Consider the following 20482-nt stretch of genomic DNA (forward strand, 5'->3'; position numbering starts at 1 on the left):
TGCTCAGTGGTTGCCCAGGACTATATACTTTACTCTAAAAACAGTGAGACTAATATGCCAATTTTAAGAACCGAGGACCTTTAAATTACCTCTTCAAGATTTCCTGCATGGCTGAGTAAATAACAAGGGCTAATTTGCAGCATTTTTTGTGGCCTGTTTCTACATGTTTGTATTTCCCAATGATGCTTCCATTATGGAAAAGAGTACAACGCATTTTTTCCATGCAGCGGTCTATGTCTATGATTCATGAAATCCTTCAATGTGTACACATAGTAGTGATGAAGATGGCTAACAGGTATGGATATGTGCCAAGTCTTCAGGTGTCCCAGCTTATAAAAGGGGTTTCGAACATTGAGGAGTTCAATTATGTCACTTAAACCCATCAACCTTTTCCCCTTGCCCAATGCTGTAAGCCTTCCAGACCTCTTATTGCCATAACATTTGATGCCTCGAGTGAAAAGAACCTCACACTTGGTTTTCCATAGACTTATGAGAAAAGAACAGAGCCTCTGTAAATCTTCTTTATCAGTGAAAAATGAAAAGACTTCCCTCGTTCCATCCCTTGCAAAGACTAACTCAGCTAGTAAGTAGGCCTCTGATATCATTTTGGGGCCCAGGATAAGAACTCATAACTAACTCTGGGTTTTTTTAGGCACAGGGAATAACTAGCAACAGGATATTCCCCGCCAAAGAGAACCATTCTCAGGTTGGCTCCAGGTATACCTTGTAAGATCTAGTTAATGTACAAGTGAGAAAGCTGTGAAATAAAGGAAGGACTGCTACTTGGTCAGTTCAAGGCCAGTGAAGAGATAAAGTACACTAATGGAGAGAATTTAATATGAAGGATACAAAGAATTATTTATTAGGTACTCATTACAGAACTCACACAAAGGAAACACTAAGTTATCAAAAATAGAATACAGTTGCCACCTGTAGGGCTGGGGAACAGAAGGAAGAGATCAGAAGTATTAAAAACAGAAGCTTGAAGGAAGACCCGTGATTATTCTGACGCTCGGGTGTCTGAGGAGGGAGCATGGCCCTGTGGAGGCCACACTCAGACCCCCAGATGAGGTGGCAGCTGGCTGGTGCTGGTGGATCTAAGGCCAGGGGAGGGGCCTATGAGGGTGACCCAGACTTCGAAGGTGGGCACGCTGCCAGCTGAGACAGTGTCTCTGCGGGCTGCATGAGACTAGTTCTGCAAGCTCAGGGAAAATGGCAACCGGGTATTAATGGCTCCTACGGAGTGAACTACCACTGCTTGAGTGAAGAAGTGCTGCTGGGTAATACTGAAAGGAACAGCCAGCAAAACTGGCCTCAGAAGTAGCTGGAAGGAAAAGGAACTTCCTCCTCCCCCAGGCTCGCAGTATCCCTCTGGCATCTCCCCTAGGCAGAGCGTAACAGGAAACTGGTAGCAACAGAAATAAATGTGTTTTGCAGACATCCAGTATCCCAACGCGGAGTGTGGAAGGGTGGGAGTGATGTGGAGAGACAATAGCTCGTAGTGAGACACAGTGGCTTTACACATTTGCGACTACTGACCGGAGTGAGAGAACATGAAGTAGTCTCAGGGAATTCTTATGGTTTGCATCTTACCCTTGACTTTGTACTTCACTCGTCCCCATGTCAGATCCTCTGGCAAAGAACATTTATTGGTAAAACTTGAGGTAAGGCTTTTAAAATTTGGATACATTGTTACATCAGAACCAAAGTGGAATAACTAGAGGATGTCTTTTATAGAAATTGTCTAGATGATTTTACTTCAGAGACTTATTTACCACGTACCACCATGAGAAAGAATTTATAAAATCATTTTTTAATTTTTCAATTACAGTTGACATACAATATTATACAGGGGCCAGCACAAATAATGCCCCTTTTTAACCACAAAATCATAAGCATGTAATTCTGTAATGTAGCAATAGCACACTGAAGCACACCATATGACATTTTAGGTGAAGTGTTCATGTTAAAACTATACATTATTACACCCATATTATTATTGTACCAACCACACTCAAGCAGGCCTTACTTCTGCTGGACCCTGTATTAGTTTCGGGTGTACAGCCCAGTGATTAGCCATTATATAACTTTCTCAGTGAGGGAGAATTTTTCAAATCTACTTTTACTTCAGGAAGAAGAGCAAACTCTGCTTGAGGAATGGCTGACCGTGCGGGTCTTATTTCTGAGCGGGGCCAGCACTGACGCTGCTCTCATCGTGCCCTAGACTGTGACACACCTGGTCGGGGAGGGACTTCCTGGCACCCCTCCTCAGTGGGGGACAGTCTGCAGAAAGGGCACATGGTTGCCCTTTTCAAAATCTCTAGGCCTCCCTACTGGCCATCTTGTCGATTCCGAGTCAATTCAGATAACAGAATGAGAAAGCCCACTTGTTTGTCTTAAAGTTCTCTATTTTAAACTGTGGAACCCAATCCATTACTCACATAGATTTTTCTTCTTAAGTGTACAGAGGTCTAATAGGAAAGCAGAACACCAGTTGGATTTTGCTGGCAATGTGAACTTGGGCTGCTGAAAGGAATATCGGACTCTCATAGAGAATGATCAGTAAGCTGCCAGGTGGTTCAAGAAGTGCCTAGAAATTCCCTGGAGGTTGGCAATGGGACAGCCTCTCACAGGACAGCATGGAGAAGGCAGTGCAGAACGGTGTTGTTCCCAGTGTTTGTGCCTAAGAAATTAGTCTGCTGCCTGACCAGAGGAGACTCGCGCAAGAGGTCTTAGAAATAACAACGTACCTGTGCGCCTACTGGCACCCCCACACTGGACGGGGGCCCCTTTGTGAAGAACAGGTATTAATTTCTGAACTGCAGAGTGCCACCAGGGAGCTCCTCAAACGAAAGAATTCCTTAGATCTCAATCTATATCCAGAAGCTGAGTTTGAACCAAGTGGAAAGTGACAACAGGTATTGCAAGCAAGGCCACATTCAGTAAGTTTACTGAAACAGATCACTGGTTGAGGTTTATTTGCATAAGAAAGATAACTGGGCATGGAAAATTTTGATCTGAGTATACCAGCAAATCAGATAAGGAGCATCGACCCATGTTAGAGTAACAACAGCAATGAGGTCAAGCTGGAGCTACCATGACAAAATGAGCACTATTTTATTCAATTTGGGATGGAGGAGTGTTAGAGGTTATTCATTGCAATTCCCAGTAAACTTAATTTTACCTATAGTAGAATTGGTCCAAATTGCACATTTACTCTTGCATGGACACTGGGCTCTCCCTAAAGTTTTAAGAGTTCAGATTACCAGTTCAGATTACCCCAAAGATAAAGCTGGGACAAATATGCAGGTCCTAGCATTGAAACAGAGGTCCTCTGTACTCCCATTGTCTCCTAAAATGCCTTGGACAAATTACAAAACATCCCATGTCTTAGGTCACTCTTCAGGAATGGCTCTAGGTCACCCAGGCATCACATTCAAAGACACCAGAGGATCCCTCACACAGCTCCAAGCCAGACACAGAGGGGCTTTGTAAAGATTCTCCCTCATGGGTACAGAGGATGGTTTGAATTCTGCCAACAACCTGGAAAGAGCTGGCCAGGCCAATACAGTCTCAACAGTAGGAGGTCCTGAGGGCCTATCTTAGACCCAGTGTGTTAATAAATGAAGAGACCTGTAACTACCCTTCCCACCAACATTAACCACACCAAAGCGAACCAAACCCAGGCTTCTCATAACTGGTTCTTGTTCCGACACAAGAGTGAGAACAACCATTTGCTGTGGCCAACGGTTACTATCGCTCTCCTCTGTAGAAAGCCACTGTCTTCGAAGAGCTTACTAAAGGTCTCCACTCAAGAACAAAAAAACATGGGTAAGGCTGGTTTCCTCTCAAGTTATGACTCAACTTTGGTCACCACACTTCCACTTGGGCCTATTACCATTCGGTGGCCAGAATGTCATTCTTCTTAATCGGCTGCTCCAGCAAACAACAGCCTAGCTGCCTTTCAGTCATTTAGAAAGCCACAAGAATATTTCCTTTTGACTCTTTTCTCTCCACATCAGACCCACAAGTCAAGCTAATGCTGCGATCTATCTTCTCACAATCTACTAGAAAGTGGCCTGCCTCAACTTGCTTACCCTGCTGAAATGAGAAGCAAGAAATAAACAGCTCAGTGTGAATTATAATTAGAGAGCGCTGGTTATTGAGCCACCCATAGCATAACAGAAATGCAGGAAAGCGTTCTGCTCCATCTTCGCTTAGGTTGAGCCGTGATCTTTGGGAGAGAAGTGCCCTCTCCCTCAGCACCAGGGGGCGCGACGTGGGCCCAAGCAGCGGCCTGTGGTGAGATCCACAGGACCACCTAAGGAATCTTGGACTCTGGAGGAGGGTCAGAGGGGGAAAAGAGCTATTGTTTTCTCCATCTTTCTTGGAGATCAGAAAACAATGTAGGTTCTGAAAACCCACTTTTTACAGATGATCCCCCCTGTGCTCACGTATACATTAAGAATTTATGGTGTTACCTGGCTTTAAAATTTTATTATCATTATTAATATTATTTATGATTATATGAATATAAAAATAAAGGCCATGTACTATGATAAACATATTAAATATTTGATCTCTTTTAATACTCACAACTAACAGATGAATTAGACTCTAATATTATCCTCCACTAAAAATGGGGAGCCTGAGGCATGAAGAGGTGAACTTCTTGGAGTCCATGGTGCTACAGAAGGTCAAAACTAGGGTTCAGCCCAGGTGCGGTGCCTCCAGGGCCCATTCTATTATCCACTTTAGGTCTGTGCCTCCCCATTTAAAACACTGAACTGTTCATATCTTTGGCAAAACCAAATGTTTAACTACAATAGATAAACAAAAACGATTGTTAAAAATGGCATTGTTCATTTTCTCAGATGGTACATCTCCGGGTTCTTTTTTTTCTTTTTTACTTTTTTTTAAAAATTATTTTATTGTTGTTCAATTACAGTTGTCTGCATTTTCTCCCCACCCTTCTATCCCACCCCAGCCAAACCCACCTCCCTCCCCTGCTTCCACCCTCCCCCTTGCTTTTGTCCATGTGTCCTTTATAGTAGTTCCTGAAAACCCTCTCCCCACTATCCCTTCCCTGCTCCCCTCTGGCTATTGTTAGATTGTTCTTAACTTCAATGTCTCTGGTTATATTTTGTTTGCTTTTTTCTTCTGTTGATTATGTTCCAGTTAAAGGTGAGATCATATGGTATTTGTCCCTTACCGCCTGGCTTATTTCACTTAGCATAATGCTCTCTAGTTCCATACATGCTGTCCCAAAGGGTAGGAGCTCCTTCTTTCTCTCTGCTGTGTAGAATTCCATTGTGTAAATGTACCAACTATGGTACTTCTCAGGGTTCTTAAATTGAATCCTGTATTTTTGCTCCAGTAGCTTATTTGCCCCTTGGGAAGTGTCCCTTCTATTCCTTCTCCCCTTTCTTCACACTCTCATTCCCACCCATCCTGACCCAGGCTGTCTGAATTCTACTCAACCTTAAAGATGTAGTAACACAACTTCCACCTCTCCCAGAAAGGCTTCTCCAAATACTAGAGCTCACACCTCTGAATTCTTATAAACCTTAACACTTATACTTACTCAGCATTTATGTTTTACTTTTTACTATTAGTTCTATTTGAGAATAACTCATCTTCAGGCTGAATTCATTATGTCCTATATTTTTAATTGATTACTTACAGTTCTTGAAGGCAAGGACCATGTTTTAAAACATATTTTTATATCTACATACACAACAAGCTCAGATACTCAATCAATGACCCCAGAGAGTTGGGTTAGAAAGCCCATCACAACCTGGAATTAGAAACAGGTTGAGCCAGTGGAGGAAGAAGCTAGCCTGTCTTTTTAGAGCTGCACTAAGTACTGTAGAATACATTCTCACAAGGTCCACTCAAACTCCATTCTGAACTAAAAGTATGTAGAGTGTCAGACCCTGAAAAATGACACCAACTTTTACTTACTCGTTTCACTTACCTTCACACCTGTGGTTTTGAAGGTGTCAAATTTCCTCCGAAGTCTTTCTGCAAAAGCTTTATCCCTCCTCATTTTTCCACCCTGACAGTCATCCCTGTCAACAGTGACTATCTCCTTGTCAAACAGAAGTCACTAGCACTATAAGTTTTCATTAGCATTTGAGTTGGGGTAATCCCAGCTTCTCACACAACTGTTTCCTTCTAGGAATTGCTGGTTCCTTTTTGTGTAGGGTTTCTGAAACTTCTCTAACTAAAGTCCCTGGACCAGATGATTTCTCACATTTGTGTGTGTGTGTGTGTGTGAGAGAGAGAGAGAGAGTGTGTGTGTGTGTAGAGCTCCTTCAGCTAAAAAGATATGGTAAAACTTTGTTCTCTATAGTTTGTGTTATGAAAAAGTCTGGTACATTATTTTTTTTTCCAAACTACACATGGCACCTTTCAGAGTTTAATATGCCTTAGAAATGGGCATCTCCCCTGGGAAAGCTGTTCAAATTACTTTTTGTTTTTAATAATATATGCTTCTTTATTCCCTTCATTTCCTACCTAGAGCTGATCCCTGAGCTAAGTGAGAAAACTCTACCAACCTTAGAATTCTCTCCTCTATTTCCATTCATATGGTAAATTCCTCTAGTTAAGAGGTAAGCCATAGATAGTAAACGTAACTATGCAAATGGGTCCCATCCACCCAGCTTGTGTGAGTGCTAATTTGGAGGCAAATGAACCAATGAGCAAATAAGTCTTACCTCTGTCCTCCCATGACCATTTCTCCATTTTCAATCCACCAATTCTTTGGCCTTAAACTCAGGGTTTGAGAGAGGGTGAGTTCCAGGAAGAGAGAAGTAGTTATCTTCCCATGCAGATGAGCTGTGCCCTGAACTTACTGTCTCCCCAAAACCTACTCACTCACACCACCACTGCTCACCCACTCCCTTTCTGTTCCAATTTACTGCCCATTTACTGAGATGAATGATACACAACAGAAGAGAAAGTACTAGGTAAGCACTGACAGGAATGATACCACACAGGTGACTTAAGACAAACCAATGAACCTCTAAAAGCAGGTCCCTTTCCCCTCTGAGGAAGGTATTCACTGGACCAAAATTAATGCAATCAGGTGACCAGAATAGCCAGCTGTGTGGAACAATTTTATTGACCAAGTGCCTGTGGTATCTATGGTAAGATATAGAGACACCAATTCATCTTAAAGCAAACTATTAGAAATATTGCCTTTTTTATCTTATGATTTCCCTGAAATCAGCTAAGGGCAAAGCAGAACTCTTATCTTCCTTTCTAAAGCACAGAACAATCACTCAAGAATCAGAAGATACAGGTTCAAGTCCAACTTCAACAAAATACAAGCCATGCAACCTTGGACGGACAAATTATTTAGTCTTTCTCAATGTAAGTTTTCTCATACCTAAAAGACAGATTTTGTCCCATTACCCATAGGAAAGTTGTGAGAATGGACTGAATAAATATTGAAGAATTGTTTATAAACTTTAAAGCTCTACATGAATATAAATTCTACATAATATTATTTTATTTTAACTTTCCTATTAATAATTCTTGATTACTTGACACTTCTCAACTCACTCTTATAATATAACAATGATTCTTTCCTAGAATTTTTTTAAATCTTTTTTTGTGATTTAAATTCCATTCTAATCCTCTGCAAAATAAAATCGAACAAAAATCCCAGCCCTTTCTTAAACTACCTGTGGATAAATATTCAGGCATTCTGGTCTTTCTTTCTTTTTTTTTTAATAACTAGGGAACTGGTTATCTTTTGAGAATTTTTAAAAAACACTGTGAGCCCACAAGAAAGAGATTAAAATCTGCTTAAGCCTGGCCCCGAGAATACAGAAGCTCTCAATACCAATTCATGTTACACTGTTGCAACATCAGTATCGGCAGATCTCAAGAAACAACCACTCGACCTTTGCTGCTGTGTATTATACTCATTTGTAGTGCTGAAAATGTCTTGATTTAAGTAGTCTGGAAAGGCTATACATGAAATCCTACAATTGTGTTTTAAAGCACAAAATAAATGGAAAATGATGATGCTTTGGCTAGAAGAGGGAGAGGGGCTTTAAATTTAAAAGCAAAATTGGAGGGGACAGGACACTGTGACTAAACTCATATTCTCATTTGGTGACATCTGAAAGCTTTAACTTTGAGAGTGCATTTTTCTCACCTTTACTGGTGTATCAATATAGTAGAGTGGCCATTCTTGAAATAGCAAGAATAGCATGATACCATATACCGTCTCAACCTCATTACTAATTATCTTCCACAAATAATTTTAAAAATTATTAGAATATTGGTACTCATCTACTGCTGAAATACATAATTTGTTTGATCTATGCAAAGCATTTAATTTTGAAATGAGAAAAAAATAACCAAAAACTCCAGACAACATAACCAAAGGATTAACTTCTCCCTGAACTCTTCAAGTGATGATTGTGGCACCATAAAGATACAGTTGCATTTAGAACTGACCTCAGGATAAAATCATATCAACTCTAGCATTAATACTCATTAACGACAATGACTCATTTGTCCCTAGTTGATGTTAAACTTTTTACAGGGTTGGAGACATTGTTAACTAGACCTTCAGGAATTAAAAACAAAACAAAACCTTGGAGTAGACAATAGGTTCAGAGAGTGAAATGAGTTGTGATACAATTATAATTTAGGATAGAAGCTGAAGGTTTAAGAATGCCAAGCAAAAACTTTTATTATAAATTGGATTGTCATTTAAAAGTGTCAGGCTTTAATTAGGGATACAAAGCTGTCTGAATAGATGAGAATTTTAATGACAATGTGTTTGTTGCCTGATAAGCCAGCCCCATGCTAAATGTACAGAAATATTGATTCATTTTCTTCTTTTTAAATTCATTTTCCTTATGATCAGACCACACTAAATATTAACTACAGGCAGTCTTTCTGTCATGAGTAAAGTGGAGGATTTTCATCAAACACAAGTCAACAAATAAAAAACATATTTTCTTTTGTGAGACGAGGAAGAAACTACTCCCGAAAGTACAGTAAGAAATAAGAACTGCAAAACGAAGGAAACAGTGATTTAGACCAGAATTTGTACTCTGATTGTGCAAACCGGATTTCATCTCTCTTACTCTCATGCATCGTGACCAACGAAAAGAGAGGTCAATGATTCAAAGTGCTCTTTAAAAAGTAAAAACAAATAGGTGGAGGACACCTCTTTTATTGAATATAATCCCAAAGGCAACTGAATCATAGTTTATATATTTTAATTAGTCTGAATTAGAAAACATCCTTCATGGCCAATTATTTCTGACTCAGTTGTTTACTTACGGCATGGAGTCTTGGTTGAGTCAAGATAGATTTTCTGAAAAGATCTGCCTTATAAATCAGTGCTAGGAGCACATCATGAGGACGTGTGCTCTCTGAGTCGGCCTAATGACATCTAGATAAAGAGTTCGATACACAGGGGGGTTGTGAGTAATCATGTATTACCTAAATGATCATTTAATGTCTAGGTAACTAACTTTGATTCCTGTGAGCATTACTCATAAGGTGTTAATTTTCACATGTCTATGAGAGGAAGACAAGTGTTGTTAGTCACTGATTCACTCTCCAACTACACAGGTCTGAAGGAGGGAGAAGACCAGAGGCCAACAACAGTAGCAAGTACATTTTTAGACTTCTTGGTTCTCTTTTGTTTAGAGGTGAAAAGGAAAAGAGAAATTTGAATGGGAAGAATCCAGAAAAGATACAGGTCTAGTTAACAAAAGGCAGGCTAAGAAAACATGTGAAAATGAGAATTAAAAGATTTGTTTCAGTGGGAAATAAAGTCTGATGGTGTTCTAAATCTTTGATTCTGGTTTATAATTTATGTTAGTCCCTGAAGGGAAATAGTGTTAGAAGAACTCAGGATATTGCTCCAACTTTGACTTCCCAAACATAAAGAGAAATTTTTCTACTATCAGAAGCTTAAAATACCTGGATATGCAGGATTATTCATTTCAGAGACTGTTCTTCCTAGAAGCCAAAGCAGAAGATAAGCATCTACTCAGTGGGCTGGGACTTGCAGTGACTCTCATCCTTCCTTCCACGCAGCCATACCTGAGGGTACAAAACATTCCCATTAGTAACAGGTTTCCTATGGCCCTGATCTACATGGGAGTGTGGGGAGAATGATTTACTCTGACCGAGGTCAGTGGCAGTGTTCAGGCAAGACATACCATTCTGGTGTCTGCACAGGTAAAAATGAAACGAGGTAGCGTTCACCTAGCATTCACTCAGTTCCCTCCATGACAGTCAACTGACCCAGGCTCAAAGGAGACCTCATTTTGCCCCACACAAAGGGGAGCAGCTCACCGCTTCAGGAAATAGTCTTCCTCTCTCAGTCACCCAGAGAGCACGCTCCCAAGACACTGACACTAGAGGGCAAGGGACTTGATATGTAACTGGCTTACCCACTTCTTAGCCCAGGGGCCCAGAGGTGCAGCTTAGAGCCCTGCTTACAGATGGGAAGGGAGGGGTGAGAGGTAATGATGATTTGAATGGGGTCAAAGCTTTATTTCTGAGGAGATGGCTTGAACCCACCAGGAGCAGCTTCACCTGATTTGCTTAATAACAGAAGCACCAAGGAAGAGCATCACACGAACAGTTTTCGCTCATCTTTCCTAGAATGAGCTTATTAAGTCTTATTATCTGGTTTTACCAACAGAGTGGGTATTATATTTTAAAAATAGAGTTGTAATTAGTGTATTCTAAAATGTACGTTTTGAAAGTGTGCAGTTGAATGGGTTTGTCAAACACAGCGGTATCCCCTTGTCCAGAGGGATGCATTCCCAGACCCTTGGAGAGTGCCTGAAACTGCAAATGGTATTGAACCCTCTCTCCGGGATGGGGCAAAAGTAGGCTTTCCATTGTGATATAAATAAATAATACAATAATTAATGCATAATAACACAAGAATTAACTGTTTCACGTACTCAAAACTGTAAACCTGCTTTTGCCCCCACTCAGCATGGTATATATTTTTTCCTATACATACATGCTTATGATAAAGTTTAATTTATAAATTAGGCACAGTAAGAGTTGTCAACAATAACTAATGATAAAATAGGACAATTGTAACAGTATACTAAATAAAGGTTAGGTGAGTGTGGTCTTTCCTTCCCCCTCTCTCTCTTTGTCTCTCTCGGATAACCAATCAGATAACCGAGATGGCTACTGAGTGACTGATGGTCAGGAAGCGTATGCAAAGTGAGTACGCTGGACGCAGAGATGAGTCAGGTCCTGGGTGGGATGGAGTGGGGCAATGCAAGATTTCATCTCGCTACTCAGAATGGTGTGTAATTTAAAGCTTATGAATTGTTTCTTTCTGGAATTTTCCATTAACAGTTTTAGTTTGCAGTTAACTGAGGGTAGCTCAAACTGCAGAAAGCAAAAGCTTGGGTAAGGGGAAACTAGTGTATCCTCACAAGGTTATACAGTCATCACCATTATCTAATTCCACAAAATTTTCATCTCCCCACAAAGACATCTTATGCGCACTAACAGTCACTCCCTATTCCTGTTTTCCTTCAGCCCCTGGCAACCACTAGTGAACTTTCTGTCACTATGGCCATATCTATTCTGGATATTTCATATGCATAGAATCAAACAATATGTAACATTTTTTGGCTGGCTTCTTTCACTAAGCATATTTTCAAGGTTCATGTATATTGTGACATGTATCACTAATTTATTTCTTTTCCTTGCTAAATAATATGCCATTGGGTGGAATTACCATATATTGATTATATATTATCAGTCACTGTACATGTAGGTTGTTTCTGCTTTTTGGCTATTATGAATATTGCTGTTATTCATTGGCGTACAAGTTTTTGTGTGAATACGTTTTCAATTATCTTGGGTATGTGTCTAGGAGTGGAACTGTTGGGTCACATGGTAGCTGCATGATTTAACTTTCTGAGGAAACGCCAAGCTCTTTCCCAAAATGGCTGTACCACTTGACATTTTCATCAGTATTGTGTGAGGGTTTAATTTCTCCACATCCTCCCAACACTTATTTTCCATTTCTTTGATTAATAGCTACTCAGAGAAAGTGGTGAAGTGGCATTTTTTTGTAGTTTCACTTTGCATGTCCCTAATGACTAATAATACTGAGTATCATTTCATGAGCTAATTGGGCATTTGTATATCTTCTTTGAAGAAATATGTATTCAAATGCTTTGCCCATTTTAAAATTGGGTCATCCTTTTACTCCTGAATTACTAGAGTTCTTTATACATTCTGGATAATAAATACTTGTCATGTACATGATATACATATATTTCTCTTCTGTGAGATGTCTTTTCATTTTACTGATAGTGTCCCTTAAAATACAAAGCTTACAACTTTTGATAAAATCCAATGTATCTATTTTTTTCTTAGGTTGCTGGTGGTTTTGGTATTATACCTGAAAAATTGTTGTCAAGTCCAAGGTCATAAAGATTTATGATTATGCTTTCTTTAAAAGTTTTATAGTTTTAGGACTTACATTTATGTCTTTGATTAATTTTTATATATGAGGTCTGTCCAGAAAAAGTCCAACTGTTGTTAATATAATGAGAACAGTTTCCGTGACATTGATATAACCTGGCAGCCAAGGAGAGTGGACTGGAATGCACATGTGTGAACAATGATGACTTCACTGTACTACTTAGTGGGGGCAGTAGATGCCGTTGAGTGAGCATGTGTATTGTGTGGCCGTCACAGTCAAAATGACTGAGAGAGTAGAGCAACAAATCTGCATCAAATTTTGCATTAAGCTTGAAGATGTCTCCATGGAAACTATTTGGATGATTCAGAAGGCCGCAGCTATGGGCAACTGGCGATTGGCAGCACCCACTCAAGCATCACATCCCGTACAGAGATTTTTGGCGAAACATCAAATCACTCAGGTAACTCAGCCCTCCCTACAGCCCAGATTTGGCACCCTGTGACTTCTGGCTTTTCCCAAAACTAAAATCGCCTTGGAAAGGGAAGAGATTTCAGACCATTGATGAGATTCAGAAAAATACAATGGGGCAGTTGATGGCAATTGGGAGAACTGTGTGAGGTCCCAAGGTGACTACTTTGAAGAGGACTGAGGTGTCATTGTCCTATGGACAATTTTTTTTGTATCTTGTATCTTCTTCAATTAGTGTCTTTATCTAGACAAACCTTGTATGATGTGAGGTAGAAGTCCAACTTCATTTTTTTGCATATGATTATCAAATTGTTTCAGCAATACTTGTAGAAAAGACAATTTTTCCCTCATTGAATGATCATGTCATCTTTGTTGAAGATCAATTGACCATAAATGTATGGGCTTATTTCTGGACTTTTATTTCTATTCTATTGACCTATATATCTCTCCTTATACCAGAAACACAGTGTCTTAGTTCTTAATAAGTTTAAAATAAGAAACTATGAGTCCTCCAATTTTGTTTTTCTTTTTCTGGATTGTTTTGGGTAGTCTGGGCCCCTTGCATTTTAATATGAATTTTAGGGTCAACTTGTCAATTTCTCTAAAAATGCAGGTAGAATTTTGATAGAGATTGTGTTGAGTCTGTAGATAAATTTGGAGAATACTATCATTTAACAATATTGAGGCTTCTAATCCATAAACATAGGATGTCTTCCCATTTATTTAGGTATTTTTAAATTTCTTTCAATGATGTTTTATAATTTTCAGAGTAAAAATTTTAGACTCCTTTTGTTAAATTTATCCTTAAGTATTTTATCATTTTTGATGATTGCAACTGCTATTGTTTCCTTAGTTACATTTTCAGTTTACTCATTGCTACTTATAAACATACAGTAAATTTTTATACATTCATCTTGAATCCTGTGACCTTGCTAAATTTTTTATTTGTTTTAATAGTTTTTTAGTGAATGTTTAAGATATCCTATATACATGACCATGTCATCTACAAACAGAAATAGTTTTACTTTTTCCAAGTCTGGATGCTTTTTATTTCATTTTCTTACCTAATTGCTTGGCTAGACCCTTTAGCACAATGTTGAATACAAGTGGTAAGATTGAACACCATTCTGTTTGGAAAGTATGTAGTCTTTCATCAATACCTATACACTTAGCTGTGGGTTGTTCATAGAAGTCATCAGGTAAGGAAGTCCCTTTTGACTACTAGTTACTGCTTTTTTCATCATAAATGTGTGTTGAATTTTGTCAAGTTCTTTTTTCCCCTCATCTATCGAGATGACCATGTGATTTTTGCCTCTTATTCTGTTGATATAGTATATTATATTAATTGACTTTTGGATGTTAAATCAATCTGCATTCTTGGAATAAATCTTAATTGATCATTTATTAGTCTACTTGGGCAGCCATAACAAAATTCCATAGCCTGGGTAGCTTATACAGCAGAAATTTATTTTCTCACAGTTCTGGAAGTCTTAAATCAAGTGCAAGCATCGTCAGGTTTTGGTGAAGTTTATCTTCCTGGCTCACAGGTGGCTGCCCTTTCACTGTGTCCTCACATGGAGTGGGGAGACAGAGACGGAGAGGGAAAGAGAGAGAAATGGAGATCGATTCATCTCCCTCCTTTCACATTTCATTATAAACAGTCAGGAGAAACCAAGCCACTTCTTCAATATTATGCTTAGAAATCTCCTTAGCTAGACACCCAGTTCCCTTTCTCTCAGGTTTTACTTTCACAAAACACTAGAACATAGTTTAGCCAGTTTCTTGCCACTTTATAACAAGAATCACCTTTCCTCCAGTTTTTAATAACATGTTTCTGGTTTCCATCTGAGACTTCACCAGGATCACCTGTAACATCCATATGTTCAGCATGCACCTCAAAACCATTTCACTCTCTACCAATTACCCAGTTCCAAAGTGGTTTCCACATTTTCAGGTATTTGTTACAGCAGCACCTAACTCCTGGTACTATAGCCTAAGCTGCCATAACAAATTACCATAGACTTTGTAGCTTAAACAAAAAAATTTATTCTCTCACAGTTCCGGAAGCTGGAAGTCCAGGATCAGGGCCAGTGTTGAGAGGAGCCCAGAATAAGAGAGGGCTCTGCAACAAAGCCAGGCTCCCACACAAACTGCTTTGCCACTTAGGCCATGTGACTCAAGAGATCCAATGTTTGAAATGTCAGTGATAGGGATGCCATGTGGGGCCTTTGGCAGGCCCTCTGGGTAAAATGCAACACAGGCCTTAGGATTTTTGAGCAAAGCCCTGCCATCCTCTGTGATAACTGTTCTCATTTTGAGAAGCAGCTCTTGACCTACAGTTTGGCCTTAATGGAGACTATATGCTTATCCATGGGCACCTAAGCTTCTCAAAGTTACCATGTGACCTGAGCTTCTCATGATGAATGGGATGTTATCTGACCCGCCAAGCCATAAATTTGGGCATGCACAGCAGCACACCCTCACCAAATGCAATATGTGTGGTTGTCCTGAGCAGGCCTGGAAGGCACAAGTTACAGGAATAAGTGTCCCAGATACCCACAGTCCCCACTCCTGCTACACTGCCTTCTTTCTCCCACCTATCGTCTCATTGGAAGTTCCCCATGACCAGGTGATAGGGGAAGAGAAATTTAGACCTGGTTTACAGATGGTTCTACACAATATGCAGGTACATTCAAGAGCATAGCGCCATAGCACAAATGCCTCTTTCTGGAGCATCACTGAAGGACAGTGGTGAAGGCAAATCTTCCCAGTGGGCAGAACTTGAAGAAGTGCACCCGATTACTGACTTTGCCTGGAAGGAGAAATGGCTGGATGTGCAATTTTATACTGGTTTGTGCATTGTGGCCAGTGATTTAGCTGGATGGTCAGGGACTTGGAAGGAACATGATTAGAAAATTGATGACTGAAAATTTGGAGAAAAGGTTTGTGAATTGTTCTTTGTATGGGCAAAAAATGTGAAGATATTTGTGTCTCATGGGAATGCTCACCAAAGAATAACCTCAAGAGAGGAGGATTTTAATAAACAAGTTGATAGGATGGCCTGTTCTGTGGATATAGTGAGCATTTTTTCCCAGCCCCCCCCCCGTCATTACAATGGGCTCATGAACAAAATGGCTTTGGTGGCAGGGATAGAGGTTATGTGTAGGCTCAGCAACATGGACTTCCATTCACCAGGCCCACCTTGCTATGTCTGCTGCTGAGCGTCCAATCTGCCAGCAGCAAAGATCAACACAGACTCCCTGATATTGCATCATGCCCCAGCGTGATTCACCAGCTACCTGATGAGAGATTTATTACGTTGGATTGTTTCCATTAATAGAAGGGCAAGTCTTTTGTTTCTACTGGAATAGACAATTCTGCTGGATGTAGATTTGCTTTCCCTGCCTGCATGATTCTGCCCAAACAATCATTTGTGGACTGACACAGTGCCTTATCCATTATCAAGGTGTTCTACACAGGTATTTTTTCTAATCAGCGGACTCACTACACCACGAATGAAGTACAGCAATGGGACTATGCTATTGGAATTCATTACTCTCACTATGTTCCTAATCATCCAGAGGCAGCTGGCTTGATAGAATGATGGAATCACCTCTTGAAGACTTAGTTACAGTACCAGTTAGGTGGCAAATACCCTGCAGGGCTAGGGCATAGTTCTTCAAAAGGCTCAGTATGGTCTGAATCACTGATATGTGGTGCTGTTTCTCCCATAGCCAGCATTTATGGGTTTAGGAATCAAGGACTAGTAATGGGAGTGTCACCACGCACTAGCAACCCACTAGCAAGACTTTTCTTCCTGTTCCCATGACCTTATGCTCTGCTGGCCTACAAGTCTTAGTTCCAAAAAAAGGAATGCTACCACCATGAGACACAACAATGATTTCATTGAACTGGAGGTTAAGACTGCTGCCCAGCCACTTCAGGCTGGCTCCCCATGCCTCTGAATCAAGAAGGGAGTTACTGTGCTGTCTAAAGTGATTGATCCTGACTCTGGAGGGGAGATTGGACTACTACTCCACCACAGAGGGAAGGAAAAATATATCTGAAATACAGGAGATCCCACAGGGTATGTCTTATTACCATGCCCTGTATTTAAGGTCAAGGAAAAACTACAACAACCCAATCTATGCAGGACTACTAATAGCCCAAGATCCTTTGGGAATGAAGATTGGGTCCCCTTACAGGTAAAGAATCAACCAGCCGAGGTGCTTGTTGAAGGTGAAGGGAGTATAGAATGAGTAGTGAAAGATGCAGTTATAAATACCAGCTATGACCACACAATTGCTTTTAGAAACAAGGACTGTAATTTTCATGAGTATTTCCTCACTATTTCTGAGTACATGTGTGATCATTATTAAGCTGTATCTTTAAGATTTGTATGGATTTCTGTGTATGTATTAGATTCCATTTTGAAAGAGTAAAAATTACAAAAAAGATACAGATATTTCTAATTACAATGAATTTAAGTGAGTTGGCTTTTACAGTATCTTTGCCCTAAATTGATTGATCCTACCTGTGTGTATGTCTTTCTAGACTCTCTATTTTGTTTCATTGATAAATAAATCTCTTTTTATGCTAATAACATACTATCTTGATAACTTTAGCTTTATAATGAGACTTAAAACCAGCTAGTGTTAGTCTGCTAACATTGTTCTTTTTCAAGTTGTTTTGGCAACTCTAAACACTTTATATTTTCATATAAGTTTTAGAATCAATTTTTCAATTTCTACAAAGAAGTTTCATAGAATTTTGGTTGGGATTACATTAACTCTACAGATTAATTTGAGAAGAAATGACATCTTAATAACTTTTCCAATTCAGGAATACACTATATCCCTCTTATATTTTTATGTCTCTTTATAATTTTCTCTGCAGTGTTTTATACTTTTCAAGTTGTACATACTTTTGTCAAATTTATCCCTAAGTATCTTTAATATTTTGATGCAGTTGTATGTGGTATTAGTTTTTAAAGTAAATTGTTCATTTCTAATATACAGAAATACAATAATTTTGGTATATTGATCTTGTGTCTTGCAACCTTGAAAAACTCACTTATTAGTTCTAGTAGCCTTTTTTGGTAGGTTACTTAGAATTTTCTGTATAAATGATCCTGTCCTTTATAAAAGATGAAAATTTTACTTCTTCCTTTCCAATCTGTGTACTTTTTAAATTTCCTTTTTTTGTCATAATGCAACAAACCAAATTTTAAAAGCAAAATAAATATCACCAAAGAAAACTATTGAAAACATGAGTAAGAAAAAAGTTTTTATAAAAGTCAATTATAGATAAGGATATGCAAATACACTGATTTAAAAATATACTTAATGGATTCGATGTACAGTTGAATAGTACTGAAGTATGAGTTAGGAGTCTGGAAAATCAAGATGAAGGACATTCCAGGAATCAGAGAAGAATAAAGAAATATGAGAAAAGATAAGAAAAAGTAAAGAAATAGAAGAAAGGAATTTGAAGTATCAACATTCATAAAATTGAAATCACCCCAAAAGAACAAAGTGAATAAGTATTTGAAGAAATAATGGCCCAGAACTTACTAAAATTAAATATATATATACAACATATGAGACTGCAAAGTCTCATAGAATATCAACAAGCATAGACAAAGAAAAAGCCACATCTAGAAACAGAGAGAATAACATTTAAGAACATCAAAGAAAGAATGTTCTAAAAGCTTCCAGAGATACATGATATCATCTACCCAAGAAGTAAGAACCAGTTTAACATAAAACTTCTCAATAGTCTCTCTGGTTTGCAAGAAGTCAGAAGAGAAATATTTTCAGTGGAGAAAGAAAAGAACTATGAAACTAGGATATTATGGTCAGATAAATTATTATTTACTTATAAGGGCAAAATAAAGATTTTATTACAGTTTTGAGAACCAAAATGGTTTATTACACAAAAACAGTCTGAAAGCTCATGTGGAAGATATATTCAACAACAAGAAAACTAAATACAAGAGAAAAATGTGATATGAGAAATTAGTGTGAGTAAACAACTGGTGTCATATTTGAGCACCAACTGTGGGGGGAGAGAAGAAGAGGAGGAAGAAGAGGAGAAGAAGAAGGAGGAAGAAGAGGAGGTGGGGGAGAAGGAGAAAGAGAAGGAGGAGAAGGAATACATAATAAATTAGAAGAAAATCTAAACATTTTCCAAATGGTGATTAGGAGATTTATTGGAGTAGGGGCAAAAAGAGGAAAATGAGAGAAAGGGGAAGATCAAAAGTGTTGGTAATAAAAACATAAAATAAAATGGCATAAATACCAATAAAACAATGATTAAAATAACTGTAAGTATGTAAAAAGATCCCAAAAACCTAATGATGAATTTAAAAAGTAAATTAAAAATAAAATTGATAGTACAAAACTATTTATGCAAATTAAAAATATATGCATACCACAAAATATTCTTAAAGTTTGTATGCTTATCCAAAGAGACATACGTACTCGAGAGTGGCTGCAGGTGGAGGGGAGAATAAATGAATAAATCTTGACTTGCAGAGGTCTTCACTGGACTGATAGTGATAGTGGGTCTTGGAATGGTGAGATGATTAGTTCCAAACCCTGCACCTAAAACTCCTCCCCCGACAAAAACCCTAAATAAAGGGGAGGGGTGGCAAGACATGCAGGCAGAAGGATAATCAGAGTGGCAAGAAGATGGGGCAAAGTATAAAGGAGTCCCTAAAGATTACTCAATACTTGTTAAACTGAGATGGTTAGAAAACTTCAGAACAAAACAAACAGAACACTGTCCTGTGACACCATAGGTTTTGCAGGGTGTGAGAAGCTATGGAAGGGGTTTTGTGGGGTTTTGGGTGAGCTCTCCTTTTTATTGAGAAACACATGGAGTGGTTGGAAATGCTAAGCATGGTTTGCCACAATGAATGCCCTATACTGTAATTAAACCATTGGATTAGAGGCCTGTTTGCTTTGTTTAATGTGCTCTGTGCAACTTGGTGTTTGCCTTTTGTTGCTGCTGAATCTTTCTGACAAGCCCCTGGGAGAGGGGAAGTCTGTGCCTTCTGCTGAACGGCCTCAGGCAAACGGTGTGTGTGCTGTTAGAAAGCAGCACCCGGGTGTGCCGATTTAACTTCGGTTACAAGTGTTGGCAGGAGACACACAAGGAGACAACAGAGATATTTAGGCCCTCTGGTCCTTCAAGATACAAAATTACACAACAGCCACAAAAATGAGTCAGCCTATTAAGGTAGACCATAACCACGGCTAGCTGGGCCATGGAGTGCCCAGACTTCCACAATCATGAGAAGCACATAGCCCTTAATGGGCTCCATTTCTTCTGTATCCTCACAACACCCAGGCCACATCCCTTCCCTAAAGTTTCCTGAATGACTTGTGTTGATTCCCTGCTACAAACATAGACACACACACAAATCTGAATCTCCAGTCTGTATGCACCAACGTTATACTGTTCGTGGAGTTCTAAAATTGTTGAGAAGACCTAGTAACATGTCTTGGGAGGGTAGAAAGCTGTCTATAGAAGACAACACCTACAAAATTTTGAATA

This window comes from Desmodus rotundus, chromosome 11, assembly GCF_022682495.2.
Source record: "Desmodus rotundus isolate HL8 chromosome 11, HLdesRot8A.1, whole genome shotgun sequence".
NCBI classification, from domain to species: domain Eukaryota; kingdom Metazoa; phylum Chordata; class Mammalia; order Chiroptera; family Phyllostomidae; genus Desmodus; species Desmodus rotundus.